At 42.9% G+C, this 16,591-nt stretch overlaps 1 protein-coding gene across 2 annotated transcripts in view; it reads left to right on the top strand.

The window, feature by feature from the left end:
• Positions 1 to 16,188: 16,188 nt before the first annotated feature.
• Positions 16,189 to 16,591, top strand: part of FMO5 (flavin containing dimethylaniline monoxygenase 5) — a 31,502-nt gene continuing 31,099 nt past the window's right edge. Inside the window, exon 1 of one of the 2 annotated variants that reach the window (XM_055140465.1) lies at positions 16,189 to 16,294. The gene's annotated coding sequence lies outside the window, so the exon portion shown is untranslated. Of the gene's footprint in view, positions 16,542 to 16,591 lie in introns of both variants that reach the window. The other variant, XM_004619171.3, reaches the window with a different exon arrangement.

Raw genomic sequence — 16,591 nt, 5'->3', positions numbered from 1 at the left:
ACTTCCGTCGACGATCGAGAATCAGGGACACTGTCTCGTTTGCTAAGGCGTCGAAAATCAGATGGACTGAACACATAATGCGATTTGGAGACGACCATAGGACTAGAACTGTTACGGGCTGGATTCCACTGGACGTCAAAAGAACGCTTGGCCACCCACCTATGAGATGGCCAGACTACTTCTTCAAGACCCTGAATGAATGGTTTGAGGCTCTTCATGTTCTTGAAGTGAGCAGATGCCATTGGGCTACACTAGTACCAGACAAGGATGAATGGAGATGTCACTGGCACCCGCTCAAGCAAATCGATGAGCAACGGGATGACAAGTGATACAAGCAATGAAATGTGCTAGACAGTCAGTGTTTATGAGGTTGTGAGTCCCCTGACTCGATGCCTCTCTCTCTCTCTCTCTCTCTCTCTCTCTCTCTCACACACACACACACACACACACACACACACACACACACACACACACACACACACATCTTTCTTGTCTTCCTAATCCTCAGAGCATCTCTGCTTCAGTCTGTTCACTCAAGGCTAGTCTTAAACATACCCTGTCCTAAAAATCTCGAGTCCCACATAAAATACATCCTAACAGAAGAACACCAAACCAGCACTGTAACCAAAATGACAATAATCAAAGAAAGAGAGAGATACTCTTAGAAGCACCAAAAGATACACTAAGACTCAAACTGACATTCCCAGAAAAAAACTCTGTAGGCTAGAAGTCTTGAATGAAAAAATCTGTAAACGGGAATCCTCTATTCTGCCTGATAATCAGACTTGAAAGCATAATAAAAATGTTTTTCAGACAACAACTAAAGATACGTATTGCCTTTTAACCACTCAGCATGAAATACTAGTCTTCTCTCAAAACGAGAAAGTTACACTCAGAAAAAGAAAAAAAAATTCAAAAAGCATAAATGGGGGCAAGGGTGATGGCACAGCAGATAATGTGCTTTCCATGAACGCAGCCAACACAGGCTTGATCCCTGGCATCCCATATGGTCCCCCAAGTCCACCAGGAGTGATCGCATAGTGCAGAGCCAGGAGTCACACCTGAGCATCTCCAAGTGTGGCCCCAAAACAAAAAGCAAAACAACAACCAAAAAAAAAAACCATAAATGGGGAAATGAGATGACTCCACAAGTGAATTCTACTTACTTGCTTTAAATCTAAAAGAAATAAGATTAAAACTTTACATCTCAAGTACAAGGTAACCTCAACACAAAAATACTTAGAAGAAAGTAACACGGACAGGTAAATGGATGCAATCACTATATAGATGGCTGAGGTGTAAGTGCAAGTGGAGAAAACAACGAAAAATCAAATAACAAACTGAAAAAGACACCAAAAGTCCTCATAGGAAGTTTCATAGAGTACTTTATCATAGAAAATTTCAATGTATTGAGTTTCCCGATCAAAAGTTACAAAGTGTTTGGATAGATCAGAAAACAAAATACAACTTTCCACTGCTTCTAAGACTCACAATAAAACACTTGTGTTGGGGCTGGAGCAATAGCACAGCGGATAGGGCGTTTGCCTTGCACGCGGTCGACCCGGGTTCGATTCCCAGCATCCCATATGGTCCCCTGAGCACTGCCAGGAGTGATTCCTGAGTGCAAGAGCCAGGAGTAACCCCTGTGCATCGCCAGGTGTGACCCAAAAAGCAAAAAATAAATAAATAAATAAATAAATAAATAAATAAATAAATAAATAAGACACTCATGTTAAATAGGTCCCAAGTAAAAGGCTGGAAAACAATCACACAGGCAAATGATGGCCTAAATAAAGCAGGACCAGCCATATTTTTTCAGGCAAAATAGAAATCAAGTTAAAGAATAGATGTGGATGGACACTATATATTGACTATGATGTCAGTGTACCAAGAGGACTTAAACCTTATTATTTTTATGTTTATAATTTTATCATAAAATGTTACTGCATTGCACACTATTACCTCACAAGCATGTAAATGGCCTCAAACCATCCCTAAATAACCAGGGATGGTGGTGCGGAGAATGAAAGGAATCCTCATTCATTATTCATAGAATTGTTAACTTATTCAGCCTCCACAGAAAACAGTACAAAGGTTTTTCAAACACTTAAAACTGGAATTCACGTATAACCTAGTGACTCCATTCCTTCCCATCTTTCCCAAGAACATAAGAACATTATTTGAAAGATAGAGGCACTCCTGTACTCACTACAGTCCCCTTTATAATAGCCAAGATCTAAAGAAAATTTAAATACCCAAGAACTGATGAATGGATTAAAGAAGTTGTGGCACAGAAACACAATGGAATGCAACTCTGCTACTAGAAAAGATGAAATTTTTTGTTTTGCTGCAAGTCAGATGAAATCAAAAGGTGTCATGTTGGGGCTGGAGCGATAGCACAGCGGGTAGGGCGTTTGCCTTGCACGCGGCCGACCCGGGTTCAAATCCCAGCATCCCATATGGTCCCCTGAGCACCGCCAGGAGTAATTCCTGAGTGCAGAGCCAGGAGTAACCCTTGTGCATCGCCAGGTGTGACCCAAAAAGCAAAAAAAAAAAAAAAAAGGTGTCATGTTAAGCAAAACAAGTCAGAGAAAGCAGGACAAAGGTCAGATAATTTTAATAATATGGAGTAAATCAATAAGCAAAGCAATAAAGGGCTGGATCGATAGTATAGTGGGTAGGGCTTTTGCCTTGCACGCAGTCGACCCAGGTTCAATTCCCAGCATCCCATGTGGTCCCCAAGGCACTGCCAGGGTAATTCCTGAGTGCAAAGCCAGGAGTGACCCTGTACATCACCGGGTGTGACCCAAAAAACAAACAAACAAATAAATAAATAAATAAATAAGGCAATAAAATGGACAGTGTCCAGTGAAAACAAACCCTTGGACTCCGACAATAAAATTGAGTTTACTGAGTGTAGTTTGGGGACAGAAAGGATGGAGTGGACTAAAAAGGACCTAGAGTCATGGGTGAAGGGTTCTTGTCACTTCATTGTTGGTGGTGCAGTAACTTTGTACTCCAAAAACACTAGCATTAACTCTTTGGTAAACCATGTAATCTCAATAAGAAAAAGACAAGTCCAAATCACAATCAATAGACATGTTCTTTGCCATAAGTATTCCCATTATAAGCATTTTTATTAAAAAATCACATAACCAATTTCTTTTTTGGTACAAGAGGAATCTGATTCTTCTTTTGCCTCCATCTATTAATACTGTGTGGCAAATTTGGCAGTCATTTAAAATTTGGAAAAGTACAAACTTATACCTCAATTAATTTAATAATTGTTCACTAATGCTATCAAAGACTTGTGAATTATCAGCTGCCTATTTTATATTTGCCTTACTAGGTAACCTTTTGGTTTCACAGGTGAATGATACTGACCAAAGAATTTACAAATTTGTATGTTAGCATTTTCTAATAAAATATTCAATCAGGTTTTATACTGTCTTATTTCACATTTTCAATAAAGATTTAGCATCACCGAAATTTCTATCTAGTCTGTATACATAGTTACGATCTACTATTTTAAGACACCCTATCTGTTCTTCACTATATAGATTACTACAAGAGCTAGATATATGTAATATAGAGATGAAAGTACTAAAGCTGTTGAAACAAAATTTGAAAGCAGACTTTGGAATATGATATCTTTTTAACAGCAAAACTGCCTTAAGGCCAACTAGTTATGGATGTAAAATGCTGTGGTGAAGCAACCAAGAACTCTCCAATATTATCTAGAATATCAATATTACCTATTTTCCATAATTCCCGCACCATATTTGATAGGGTTCAAATATGATGTGAACCATGGGAACATCTCTAAGGGTGATTGGAGATCTCCCTAAAACCTCTATCTTCCGGGGGCCGGAGCGATAGCACAGCGGATAGGGCATTTGCCTTGAACTTGGCTGACCTGGGTTTGATCCCCGGCATCCCATATTGTACCCCAAGCACTGCCAGGAGTAATTCCTGAGTACAAAGCCAGGAGTAACCCCTGAGCATCGCTGAGTGTGACCCAAAAAGCAAAAAAAAAAAAAAAACAACAACAACAAACCCTCCATCCCTCTCAGAGAGCCTGGCAAGCTACCAAGAGTACCCCACCCGCATGGCAGAGCCTGGCAAGCTACCCGTGACATATTCGATATGCCCAAAACAGTAACAACAATGGGCCTCATTCACCTGACACCAAAAGAGCCCCCAATACGGCAGTGTTAAGAAAGATGAGCAAGGAGAGGCTGAAAAAATCTCAGGGACGAACTAGACTGCCAAAACGAAGAAAGACTAAAATAGCTGTCTGTACTTTCAACGCACATACACTGGCATCGGAAGCATCCATCGAGGACCTGATGGTGCAAGCGCAGAAGATCAAGTACGATGTCATTGGTCTGACTGAAATGAGAATACATCGATCACATCACGCCATTTTCGACACTGGAGAAGGATTGTTCTTTGGAACATGCGACAACAGAGGCATCGGTGGCATTGGTGTCCTTGTCAACACGAACTTGGCCATGAGCATTGATTCATTTGAATGTCTAACAACCTGAATCGGAAGATTACACTTGAATAAATGTGGCTCACTGCCAGCAATTTCTATCTTCGCCGTCTACGCACCAACATCCAACTACGATGAAGAAGAAATTGAGAAGTTCTACATGGAGCTGGAGAGGTTCTATAAAGAAGACCACACCTTCTACAAGATCATTGTCGGTGATTTTAATGCCAAGATAGGACCGAGAAGGTCACCCAAAGAACTCCACATTGGGACCCATGGCCTAGAATGGAACTACCAGGGTGAGACTGAGTTCATCATGTCGACCAAGACCATCCATGGTAACTCACAGTTCCAGAAGGCCGAATCTAAACACTGGATATGGGAGTCTCCCGGTGGACAGTTCCACAATGAAATTGACTACATCATAGTCAATTGACGGTTTTGCCTGACCGTTGTCGCAGTTGTCCCAAAATTCCAAATGAGATATGACCACCGTCTCCTTTGTGAAAAATTCTACTTCACAGAGCAGACAGAAAGGTCTGGAAAGTTTAAGTTTAAGAAGGGAACTCCCACAATGACCACCAACTGGTAGCTCTTTGGCACTATTGCGGCAACATGGGAAGATGGCGTCCTTGACAACATCAACAAGGAATAAGATCGACTGGTTCAGCACCTCCATGACTGCATGAAGAATGCTGAGAGTGAGAAAGCCACAGACACCTGTCTTTAGAAACTCTCGAGCTCATTCGTCAACATGGTTTGGCGTGAGCCTCAGGAAACCACAAGCTAACGTCTGAGCTCACAAAGCTGTGCAGAGAAGTGATAAAGGAAGACCTCAAAGAGAGAAGAGCAGTAGTGTTTGCCAGTGCAGCAGAAGCCAGGAAAAGTATTCACAACACTTGCCTGTCCTTCGCCAACTACAACACCAAGATGACTACCCTCCGACGTCCTGATGGATCTATCACATCTTTCAGAAGGGCAGTGGAAAAGTTTATTCATGACTTCTACTCAGATCTCTTCGATAGCCATATCCACCTGCCCACATACCAAATTCCGCAGGATGGATATGTTGTTCCCAACGTCCTCCCTTCCAAAATCTGACATGCCATTTCGTTGGTAAAGATGCGTACAGCACCCGGTCTGGACAAGGTGAGACCCAAACACCTGAAGAATCTGTCTCCGGTACTCATTAATACACTGGCTTGGCTCTTCACATGCTACCTGTCTGAATGCAAGGTTTCATCCCAATGGAAAACCAGCAGGACCATTCTGTTGTACAAGAAGGGAGACATCCACGACATCGGCAACTATCACCCAATCTTCCTGCTGTCTGTCATCTACAAGTTGTTCACTCGAGTCCTCCTGAATAGAATAGGCAGAACATTAGATGAAGGACAACCATGTGAGCAAGCCGGGTTCCAAAAAGGATTCAGCACGATTGACCATATCCACAGAGTGACCAAATTCATTGAAGTTTCACGAGAGTTCAAGATGCCTCTTTGTCTAACGTTCATCGACTTAAAAAAGGCCTTCTATTCTGTTGAGACTGAAGTGGTCATCGAAGCTCTAGCCAAACAGGGCATTCAAACTCAGTACATCAAGATCCTCCTTGAGCTGTATTATGGATTCACCACCAAGATCTTACCATTCTACAAGGAAGTGATCATTGACATAAAGAGAGGGGTTCGGCAGGGTGATACCATTTTACCAAAACTCTTCAGTGCCACCCTCGAGAACGTCGTGTGAAGACTGGAATGGGAAGGAATGGGAATGAAGATAGATGATCGGCAATTACACCACCTCCGCTTCGCTGATGACATCGTTCTCAAAACACCAAACATTAGCTAAGCGGCACAAATGCTGGCCAACTTTGACTGCGAGTGTGGAAAGGTTGGACTGCAGCTGAATCTCAACAAGATGATGCTCATGAAAAATGAACTAGTCCCTGATGCTCCATTTGCTCTCAATGGAACGAACACCTCCAAATGCAGCAGCTATGTGTACCTGGTCGAGAACTCAACATGAGGAATGACTTGTCGCCAGAACTGCGCAGGAGGAAGAGAGCAGCGTTGGAACGCCTTCAAGAGCATCAAAGAGGTGGTTAAGAGGACAAAGAACCTTCGACTCTGGGTACATCTTTTCTATTGCACTGTTCTTCCTGCACTAACGTACACCTCAGAGACCTGGGCCCTACGCAAACAGGATGAGAACGCTATTCAGGTATCCCAAAGAGGAATCGAAAGAGATATGCTAGGAGTATCATGTCTCACTCAAGTGAGAGAAGGAATCTGGAGTTCTGACCTCCGTCGACGGTCAAGAATCAAGGACGCTGTCTCATTTGCCAAGGCGTCAAAAATTAGATGGGCCGGACATGTAATGTGATTCAGAGACAACTGCTGGACTAGAGCTGTTACCATTGGATTCTATGGGACATCAAAAGACTGCGTGGCTGGGGGCTGGAGTGATAGCACAGCGGGTAGGGCGTTTGCCTTGCACGCGGCCGACCCGAGTTCGAATCCCAGCATCCCATATGGTCCCCTGAGCACCACCAGGGGTGATTCCTGAGTGCATGAGCCAGGAGTGACCCCTGTGCATGGCCGGGTGTGACCCAAAAAGCAAAAAAAAAAAAAAAAAGACTGCGTGGCTGCCCACCAACGAGATGGTCAGACTTCTTTGTCAAAACCCTGAATGAACTATTTGAGGCTCTTCCTGTTCCTGGAGCAAGCAAATATCATTGGGCTACACAAGTATGCAACAGGGACAAATGGAGATATTACTGGTGCCCGCTCGAGCAAATCGAAGATTAATGGGAAGTGATACAAGTGATACAAGTGATCAGTATTACTAGAATTAGCTAGATTGCTTCAAAAAAACAAATTTAAAGTTCAATGGCATAAACAAGAAAGCAGTTTTTTCATGAACAGTCTAAGATTGATGTATCTGATTAGAAGACTGAGACCTTTAGGAACCCAACTAAAAAAGGGGCCTAAGGGGGCCAGAGCGATAGCACAGCGGGTAGGGCGTTTGCCTTGCACGCGGCCGACCCGAGTTCGATCCCCGGCATCCCATATGGTCCCCCAAGCACTGCCAGGAGTAATTCTTGAGTGCAAAGCCAGGAGTAACCCCTGAGCATCGCTGGGTGTGACCCAAAAAGCAAAAAAAAAAGGGGGGGGGCCTAAGGTATTATTCAGTATGTATCTCTCAAAGGTCTCTCTGGCTGTCAGTATTCCAATCTGGGGGAAAGGAGAATGAGTAGCTATGCATTCATTGCAACAAGCCATTACTTTTTTAATAGTTTAGAAAGAAGTTGTGTACATCATTTATTGGTTCCTTAATGAGAACTTAGATGATGCCATGTCCTAGCAAGGAAGGTTTATAATGTAGTCCCAGATACAGACCTATTGGACTGAGAGGAGGAAGATAAATTATAATAACTAGCTCCAATATCTGCCACCCCATTAGTTACTGAGATTCTGTTTACCCATCTTCTCAGTCCCAACCCAAGGGAAATAGGTCTAAATCTCTCCATTCACTGCACCCAGTTCAAAATCTGGGATCTCTGAGAAACTTGTAATCATCTCCCAAGATTCAAATGTGACTTTTTTACAGTTCAGTGTAGTAATTGAAAGGAAGTCTTTAGCTTCTCCAGTACCCAATAAAGCAAGTTTCAGATAGAAACAGGAGGGGTTTTATGAGCTGCTCTGAAGTAGCCTTTATATTTTCTACTACCATAAATCTTGGAGAAGGATACGATGAGAAGCTAACTTTTCTGGAATTTCATGGAAGACGCATTTAGGTAATTAAAAAAGATCCTGCTTTTTTCCCTAGAAAAAATTAAACAGAAAGAGGGGCTGGAGAAGGTTTGGTGTTTTCCTTACACACATCCATTCCAAGTTCAATCCGCAGCATCTCATGCAGTCCCCAGTACACTGCCAGGAGTAACTCCTGAATGCAGAGCCAGGAGCATCCCCTAGCATCACCTGGTGTGACCCAAACCTTCCCCCCCACAAAGGAAAGAGTTAGACAGAAGGAGAGTTTTAAAGGGGATTGCTCAGTGCTTACTTCTGGCTCTCAGCTCAGGAATCACTCCTGGTAGTGCTCAGGGGACCTTATGCAGTGCAGTAGATCAAACTGGGGCAGGCAGCCATGCAGGGTAATGCTTTGCCCTATATGATCTCTCTTTGTTCCTCTACTATCTCTCTTTTCCTCACTACTATCTCTCTATTCCCCAGGAGGAAAGAGACTTTGATGACAAAGGCCTTCTGATTGGCGGTAATTTTTTGAATCCACTAGTTAAACAAAGGCTTTCCAGAACACAATGGGAAGAAAATTTGGAGGAAAATATAACACCAACACTTTTTCTCTTTCTTATTTTATTTGGGGGTCATCATTTGTGAAGCAGGCCCCAGTGAAAGACAAGTTTCCTACCTGTTATTTTGGCTCTTGGCCCTACCAAGTTATTTTTCACAAGCTTTTTTGTTAGGTTATCTTGATCTACCATCAGGACTACTGAAAAATAAGTGGCATTTTGGGGCTGGAGCAATAGCACAGCGGGTAGGGCGTTTGCCTTGCACTCGACCAACCCGGGTTCTAATCCCAGCATCCCATATGGTCCCCTGAGCACTGCCAGGGGTAATTTCTGAGTGAAGAGCCAGGAGTAACCCCTGTGCATCGCCGGGTGTGACCCAAAAACAACAACAAAAAAATAAGTGGCATTTTGATAAATAAGAACAATGTAAGAAACACATTAAAAAACAAAACCCTTTTTACTGATGACTGGGAGTAGATACTAACTCCCCCCTTGAGCCACTTCCCCTTCTTTCTCGAATGTTGTATTGCTTCCCACTGTGTTCGAGGCCTGTCTAATGGTAGGCTCCCATCATTTAGACTGCATACAGAGCAGAAAACTCTCCGTGGTGGAGTCAAGTGGTTCCCAAACCAAAGACCTTTTGAGAGCACATTTCAATGAAGATTTGAGTCTCCATCCAATTGTGCAGGAATCCCTCGTGGGAGGAGAAGCCCTGGGACAAAAAGGGACACCCCTACTTCCATTTTCTGTTAAAGAACACTGGAAAGCCAATAAATTCTAAATACAGACCATTTTTTCAGACCATTCTGACAGTATACTTGTCCAGTTAGGAGGCTAGAACATTTTCATATAATGTTTGCTTGCTGCATTTACAAAAATGATGCACATAGGGGCTGGAGGATAGCACAGCGGGTAGGGTGTTTGCCTTGCACACAGCCGACCCAGGTTTGATGGTCCCCCAAGCACCACCAGAAGTAATTCCTGAGTGCATGAACCAGGAGTAACCTCTGTGCATCACCGGGTGTGACCCAAAAAGAAAAAAAAATGCAAATAATCCAGAATGTGCTGGTCAGTTTAATTCTTCCTTTAAAAAACAAACAAACAAACAAACAAAACAAGAGAACATATTTTACTCTTTGGAACAAAATCAGGTAGGATGTAAGGCAAGCAGCCAACCCACTATACTATATGACTCCATTCCCTCATTTTGTCTAATTCTTTCTAAGAAAAAAAGTAGGATTACAGTAGGTAGAGCTGTCTTGCACACAGCCAACTCAGGCTCAATCCCTGGCATCCCATAATGTTCCTTCAAGCACCACCAGGAGTAATTTCTGAGTGCAGAACCAGGAGTAACCCTTGATCATTATAGGTGTGACCCAAAAAGAAAAGAAAGAACTCCTGAAGAGTTGAGGACTAGAGATTCCTGGAGATAGAACATTGTTCTATTAAAATTTAAATTTAAATTTAAATTAATTTAAATGTTAAATTCCTAGAACATTGTTCCTAGAGGTACAATGAGGCTTCATACATCTGCATCAAATGACCAAGAAAACGATATAATGTATCTGAATATCTGGTAACCAAGGAATACTTCCTTTAAGCTTTCTTTGCCCCAAACTATTTGTAAAAGTATTTCAAAAATAGGGGCCAGATTGCAATAGTACAATGGTAGTGTACTTGCCTTGCATGAGGCTGACCAAGTTTCAACCTCTGTAATCCCACATGGTTCCTCAAGCACTGCCAGGAGTGGTTCTGAGCACAGAGCTAGGAGAAAACCCTGACCACTGCTGAGTGTGGCCCAAAGACTAAAAAGAGATTTTTTTTCAAAAATATTACTTATAAAATAAATACACCCTTCTAGGTAATTTTATTTAAAAAAGTATTTCTTGAAGATTGTAAGTAGGAAACTTCATTTTAAAGTTAAGTTCTGAAAATTAAAATCCCAAACTACTGCCAGAGCAAAATGCAATTTCAATAAGGCAATAAATCATCTACATTTACCAAAAAAGGTAATATTAAACATAACTAAATCTCAGTTTAACTCACTCTGGTCCTCAGACATATCTTGGGGTAGGGGGACTAGTCCCAGAAACTAAATGAAATTGTGTATGAAGAAAAGACATTTACTTATTGATTGATTGATTGATTGATTGATTTTGGTTTTGGTTTTGGGCAACATCAGGCGATTGCTCAGGGGTTACTCCTGGCTCTGTGCTCAGGAATCACTCCTGGCTGTGCTTGGAAAAAAGACCTTTAAAGAGGTAATGAGTGTGAAGTGAGGGGAGGGATGGGGGGAAGGATGAAGAGGGAGACCAGAAATGACATAAGGACATTGGTGGAGAGTATTGGGCACTTAGGACAGAGGGGCAAAAGTCAATGCCAATAACTTTGAACATCAATAATATAGACATTAATGCTAGCGTAACAGTGTTACCTACATTATAACACAATGAAATTTAAAAGAAATGAAGAAGGAAGTGATGAGGCCGTGAGAAAGGGCCTTATTCCAAAAGACTGTTGTCCTATTAAAATTAAAATTCAGGCACAGCCACAGTTAGTATGTTCGGTTTGGAACAGAGACAAGATCATGTGAAAAGGCAGCAAGAGAGATGACATCCGCATGCCCTGGAGGAGGTCTCAGGAGGACACAGAGACCTAGTTCTTCCAGTCAGCCTTGGGCACCATGAGAAATCAATGTCTGTTATAGGCACTGAAGCAGGCAGAAAGGGTAAGGGAACCATCCCCCATCCCCCACCCCATGGCAGTCAGTTATGGGGATAATAAAACTAACTAACCCTGAGGTTGCTGGGACTCCCTTAGTGGACCCAGTAACTGATTATTATTGTCACAGCAGTCCTTTCCCTGTCCTAACTGCACTCCTCATCCTGCTTTGTGGAAACCTTCCTACTATGGACCAGTCTTCCTGACTCTTGTTTCTACTGTTTTGAGGTATTATTTACATACCATTTTTTTAAATATCCTGCAAATGAGAGAAATCATCTATATTTGACCCTCTCCCTCTGATTGATCTCACTCAGCATGATACTATCGTTGTCCATCCATATATAAGCAAATTTCATTATTTAATTTTTCCTGATAGTGGTGTAATATTTCATTGTCTACCATATGTACCATAGTTTCTTTATCTACTTATCTGTTCTTACACCCTCAGGTTGTTTCCAGATTCTGGTAATTGTGAATAGTGCTGCAATGAACATAGGATTGCATGTGGCTTTTCTGCAATTGTGTTTTTGGACCCCTAGGTTATATTCCCAGAGGAGATATTGCTGGGTCTATTGCACTGGTACAGAAAAAAGAAAGAAAGAAAGAAAGAAAGAAAGAAAGAAAGAAAGAAAGAAAGAAAGAAAGAAAAAGAAACCAAAATGGGGAGAATTTTTGATGCAAAGAATGGAGAGAAGAGATGAACAGAAACTTCCTCAGAGAAATACAAATGCCAAAGGGCACATGAAAAAGTGCTTTAATCACTAATTTTCAGGGAGATGAAACTCAAAACCACAATGAAATATTGTCTCATCACAGAGACTTGCACACATCAATAAGAACAATCAGTGCTGACACAGATGTGGAAAGAAAAGGACTCTCATTCACTGCTGGCGGGATGCCAACTTGTCCAGCCTTTCTGGAAAACAATATGGATAATCCTAAAAAAAAAAATTCTTTCTTGAGCACATATCTTACCTTTTCTCTCTTCTTGCTTCCCTTTATTACCCAATAAACTTGTTATACTGCTAATCAACTCCTGAAGTTCTTTTCTGAGAGAGAAAGGCCAGAAACCAAAAGACCTGGGTAAGGTCTAGAACTGACTTTCCTGCAAGGTGTTAGGCCCATGGCAGAGTCTTATAAACTGGAGATTTCCCCAGCCACTTCCCAGGGTGGCAGAGGTGGACAGAGAGATAAGTGGCAGATGTCCTTGTTGAGGCTGTCATCTCTCTCATCCCCTCTTCACGTAAGTAAGTCACCCCAGGACCCCTACCAGCATCAAAACCATTCAACCCACACCACAGCCTAGCTCACTGATTGGGAAGGCTTTAATTTGTTCAATTTTCCTTTCTATTTGACTTTGTTTCTACTGCACAAGTATTGCATTCCATGTATGTAATTTTAAAAAATTTAAAATACATATTAAAATGCTTACAATATTCTATTTTATTTAGTTATTTATTTATTTTAGCTTTTTTTTTTTTTTGGTCACACACGGCAACGCACAGGGGTTACTCCTGACTCTGCCCTCAGGAATTACCCCTGGCGGTGCCCAGGGGACCATATGGGATGCTGGGAATCAAACCACATGCAAGGCAAATGCCCTAGCCGTTGTGCAATTGCTCCAGCCCCTCACAATATTATTTTAAAGCAGTTGAAATAAGGTAAACTACCACTCAGATCGAAGCAATTCAACTAAAAGCAGGAGTTAGGCAGAAAGAAACGCCTTTCCACGGCTCCCTGTGTGGTCTTCCCCCCCCACCCCTTATCTAACCTCTCTGTGTTTCTGATAGTACTTTCCTAATTGTTGACAGGGGTTGTGGAGAAGGAAGCCATTGTTTCCTGAACTGTACTAAGGAAGCCCTGAGAAATGTTGTCCATTGATCTAGAAAGACACTATTTAGAAATATTTTTTACTTCCTTTATTTCTCAGGACTTTTATTTTATTTTTGCTAATTTTTTAATTGAATCACCGTGTCACCATGAGATACAGTTACAAAGCTTTCATGATTGAGTTTCAGTCATAAGAGAATCCAATACCCATCCCTCCACCAGTGTACATTTCCCACCACCAATATTCCCCTGCCACCTCCCCCAGCCTGCCTCTATGGCAGGCACCTCTCTCTCTCTCTCTCTCTCTCTCTTTCTCTCTTTCTCCCCTTTGGGTCATTATAGTTTGCAATACAGATATTGAGAGGCCACCATGTTTGATTGTTTGCCCACTTTCAGCACACATCTCCAATCTGGAGCAATCCCTTCTGACCATTATCATAATAATGGTCCCTTCTCTGTCCCTACTACCCTCTTCCCCAGTCCTTGAGGCAGGCTTCCAACTGTAGACCTGACCTAGAAGGACACTTTTGAGGTGAAGCCAGTAAATGGAAATCCAGCTCTCCTTACTGGCACCAAACCATCAAGAGCAAAGTTTACTCAGGGAGCTGATGGGTCACAGCCACAACCTTGACTTCAACAACCCCCTTATATCTATCAAAATGGGGACTGGGATGGGTGGATCCAAGTGTGAGCCAGTGTACTAAAGTCTACAGTCATTAGGCTGGTGTCTGCATAATTTGATATTTGAGAAAGTTATATTAAATGAAAAAATAAATGTAGTATGAGACTAATATCCAAGGACAGTAGAAACAAGGGCCAGGTGGACTATTACTCTTGCCACAAGTAGAGGTGGGCAGTAAGGATAATGAAGGGACCACTATGACAATGACAATGATAGTTGTAAATGATCACTCTGGACAAGAACTGAGCAATGAAACTAGATAAGGAATATACTTGATAACCTTTCAGTACCTGTGTTGCAAACCATATAAGGAAGGAGGGAGAGTGGGTACAGAGAGAGAGAGAGAGAGAGAGAAAAGAAAAGTGCTTGCCATAGAGGCAGGCTGGGCCAGGGGTAGGGGATGGGGCTGCGGTGTAGAGAGGGAAACTGGGGACAATGGTGGTAGGAAAAGTCCACTTTACGAAGTGTGCTTGGAGCATCCTACCACTGAAACCCAATTAAGAACAACTTTGTAACTCTATATCTCAAGGTAATTCCTTTTTTTTTTTTTTTTTTTGCTTTTTGGGTCACACCTGGCAATGCACAGGGGTTACTCCTGGCTCTGCTCTCAGGAATCACCCCTGGCAGTGCTCAGAGGACCATATGGAATGCTGGGAATCGAACCCGGGTCGGCCGCGTACAAGGCAAAAACCCTACCTGCTGTGCTATCGCTCCAGCCCCGAGGTGATTCCATTTTTTAAAAAATAACTAAAATGACTAAAATAGTACTGAGTATAAAAACAAATAAACGTGGACATTTCTAAAAACATTTTTTAAAATTTTATTGAATCACCTTGAGATATAGTTATAAGCTTTTGTGTTTGAGTTACAATCACACAATGATCAAACACCCATCCCTCCACCAGTGCACATTCCCCACCACCAATATCTTCAGTATACCCCTTTTTCCCACCCACCCACTGCCTCATGGCAGACAGTATTCCCCATACTCTCTCTCAACTTTTGGGCATTATGGTTTGCAATACAGATACTGAGAGGTAAAACTATTTTTTTAATATTTGGCATTTCTGTATTTACATATTACTGTGTGGTAGAAAAGTCCTGTAAGGGTATGTTAATTTTGTTGACATCATCTGTTTGCACTTTGATCTCCTCCATGAACTTTTATCCTTCTCTAAAGAAGTAACACCACGTTCCTTCCCTTACCCTAGTAGACAGATCTGTACATTTGGATATATATCACTGTTACTGTCACTGTCATCCTATTGCTCATCGATTTGCTTGAGCGGGCACCAGTAACATCTCCATTGTGAGACTTGTTATTACTGTTTTTGGCATATCAAATACGCCACGGGGAGCTTGCCAGGCTCTGCTGTGCGGGTGAGATACTTGCTGTAGCTTGCCAGGCTCTCTGAAAGGGGCAGAGGAATCGAAACCCAGGTGGGCCGAATGCAAGGCAAACGCACTACCTGCTGTGCTATCACTCTGCTTTAGAGAAAATCGGGTGCCCAAAACAGGTTTTGTCCCTGCTGCAATTAGAACTTTAAGGCAAGCACAAAGATACGTGTGTGTGCGCGCGCGCGCGCGCGCCACACCAGGTGGTGCTGCTCAGAGGCCTCTCCCACTTTTTGCCAGGGGTGGATTGCTCATAGCAGGGCTCAGGGACCATGGGGTGGGGGGTGCTGGAGGGGCTCCTTTATGCTCCCAACTCTGTGGCTCTCTCTTTCCAGCCTCCATATAGCTGTTTTCAAGAAAATTCTCCCAGTTGGGGCCGGAGCGATAGCACAGCGGGTAGGGCATTTGCCTTGCATGTGGCCAACCCGGGTTCGATCCCCGGCATCCCATATGGTCCCCCAAGCACCGCCAGGAGTAATTCCTGAGTGCAAAGCCAGGAGTAACCCCTGAGCATTGCTGGGTGTGACCCAAAAAAAGAAAAAAAAATTCTCCCAGTAACATAGGACCAAAGATATATAATGGGAGATGGGGGTTGAGGTGAGGAGGAGGGGGTGGGGCGGTTTTAGCAGGTGCCCTGAAAAGTTTTCCACTCAGGCTTTTGGACTTGCTCTGGGATTGGGGAAGTTTCCCTTCATCAGGAAGAGTTTGTCCCTTTAAGACAAAAACCAGGAAGTTGAAAGTGGCTGCAAGGGAGAGGATGAGGGGAGGTGGAGGAATGGGTAGCTGGTCCGAAGCTAAAGTCACTGGGCACTTCCTCTGGAAAGCAGAGATCGTGGGCTGAAGATTTCGAAAGCAGGTTTGACCCACGTTTTTCTGCCCCTGGAGAAGGAAGGAGGCGCTGGGTACAGGGGGTGCCGCAGAAAGGGGTGGAGTGGAGTAGCCCCGCCCATTGGCTGTTTGCCCGCTGTTGCTTTAAACCTCTCGATAAAAACAATTAAAAGTGCAGGGGAGATTCCAGATCCTTGCAGAAGGGATCAGCTCCCGGCTGCTGAGTAGTGAAGCCCGCGACCACAGCAAAACTCTCAGCTCTGAACCTGGCAAGTGTAAGTCGCAGAGGTCCATAAATCTGGTTTCTCCGCGCTCATCTGCTTTC

Source organism: Sorex araneus, chromosome 5 (genome assembly GCF_027595985.1).
Source record: "Sorex araneus isolate mSorAra2 chromosome 5, mSorAra2.pri, whole genome shotgun sequence".
In the NCBI taxonomy this organism is placed as follows: Eukaryota; Metazoa; Chordata; class Mammalia; order Eulipotyphla; family Soricidae; genus Sorex; species Sorex araneus.
This window is presented reverse-complemented; position numbering and strand designations above follow the sequence as displayed.